Source organism: Hypanus sabinus, unplaced genomic scaffold (genome assembly GCF_030144855.1).
Source record: "Hypanus sabinus isolate sHypSab1 unplaced genomic scaffold, sHypSab1.hap1 scaffold_266, whole genome shotgun sequence".
In the NCBI taxonomy this organism is placed as follows: Eukaryota; Metazoa; Chordata; class Chondrichthyes; order Myliobatiformes; family Dasyatidae; genus Hypanus; species Hypanus sabinus.
Genome location: NW_026780792.1, coordinates 542,666 through 544,502, shown reverse-complemented (window position 1 = coordinate 544,502; position 1,837 = coordinate 542,666). Strand labels below are relative to the sequence as shown.

The 1,837-nt window shown below is 43.1% G+C and overlaps 1 non-coding gene across 1 annotated transcript; it reads left to right on the top strand.

Annotated features, from left to right (window-relative positions):
* Positions 1–1,308: 1,308 nt before the first annotated feature.
* On the top strand, positions 1,309–1,390 carry trnas-uga (transfer RNA serine (anticodon UGA)). The gene has a single exon. It is a non-coding gene; the product is annotated as a tRNA-Ser (tRNA).
* Positions 1,391–1,837: the final 447 nt, after the last annotated feature.

Sequence of the window (1,837 nt, the reverse complement as noted above, 5' to 3'; positions counted from 1 at the left end):
TGGGAGTTATATACAGTCCTCTAGCAGTCGACGTTAAGTACAAATGACAAGCGGAGATGCACAAGGCATGTGAAAATGGCAATATAACGGTGGCCATTGTAGGATCTCAATATGCAGCAAGTTTGAGAAAGTCTAGTTGTCGCTGGATACTCAGAGAGTGAATTTGTGTAATGCCTGCAGAATGGACTTAGAGTACGTTTTGGTTGAGCCCATTAGAAAAAGATAATTGTGGGTTGTATGGTGTTTTGTGTTTTGACAGGTAGACTAACATACAGGAATGCTTGAGAGGCAGTGATTGTAATATGATCGAATTTGTCCTGCAGTCTGAGCGAGAAGAGAAAATCAGTGTTACGAGTATTTCATACAGTAAGTGGAACTGCAGTCACACGAGTGAGGAGAATATAAAGATTCAAAGGGTTAATTTTATTGCCGAAGTCCGCATATACAATACAACTCTGAGATTTGTCTGCTCCGGACAGCAATTAAATACCGGGAGACCATCGGTTTTCATGAAAGGACAAACTTCAAGCCGACTCGAAAAAAGAAAAGAAACAAATCTCGCAGACCCCAAAATGCCTCCTCCCCCGCAACAAAAAAAACCCAATAGCGACAATAAAAGTACCCAAACACTTCACTCGCAGAAATAAAGTCAGGAACGATAACAGCCCTCAACTCCCTCAGTCGCATGGAAAAAACAAAGGCAACAACAGTCGCCGACCAGGTCACTCGCAGAAATAAAGTCAGGGACCATAACTGTCCTCGACCCCGTTAATGGCAGAAAATAACAGGGAACTACGTCTAGAGCCGTCTAGGCGGATTGGAAAGGGACTATCACCCCCCCCCCCCCCACACCCATTCTCATCACATTCTACAGGGGTTGAATTGACAGCATCCTGAGCAAAGATACCTTGTGCAATATTCCCTAAATGTTTACTTCTAGGCTTATTCAGTGGTAAAGGTCTGCAAATGCAATTTAAACATTCATTTCAGGAAGAGTAGAATAAAAAACAACAATATCATGTTGACATATGTTCGTCATTATGAAACAAATTCTGATCCTGATCTTTATCCCCAATACTGGAAATCTCCTTCATTTATGATACTGACGGCAGTGTTAGCCCTCCACACTCCCGTACTGACCTAACGGTGTTGAAACAAATTCCACAGCTGTCCAATTATTCTATTTGTATTGGAATAATGATATAATGATTCACTTTTTCCATTACTAAACATAAATCAAGTAAAACCCTCACTTCGGGGGCAGTGCTACGGTGTGTGCTGAACATTGATGCGATGCTGAACATTATCGCTGCGATGGCCGAGTGGTTAAGGCGTTGGACTTGAAATCCAATGGGGATTCCCCGCGCAAGTTCGAACCCTGCTCGCAGCGCTCACGCCAACAATCCCACTGCCAATAAAATTTAACACCCTTGATGCTCTTTGTTTTCAGTTGAGAACTGCGTATTTTTACACTTCAATACAATTCAATACGATACGTTTCTACTCATTGTGCAATGTTCATTTCCATTCCGACTCTGATCAATCCCGTCGAGGCAGCTTAAACTCTCTGCAGTTCGGAATTTTACTGTCTCGTAAAACTTAAAGAATCAAACTCGGAGAACGGATTTCAGCGTCAGTGGAAAGAAGTGGACTTTGTCCTTTCGCTCTCCGATTCGCATGGTGACGTATTTTCATCCTCTGTCAGATTCTAATCTCACTCGATTCCTGTGTTACTGTAGTTGTGGCAGAGTCCACCCGAGGGCATTAGCGTCTCCCTCAGCTGTAGCTAGAGCTTTCCCTGATAAAATCTCCGGTACGTCTCTGCAGGTGGAGATGT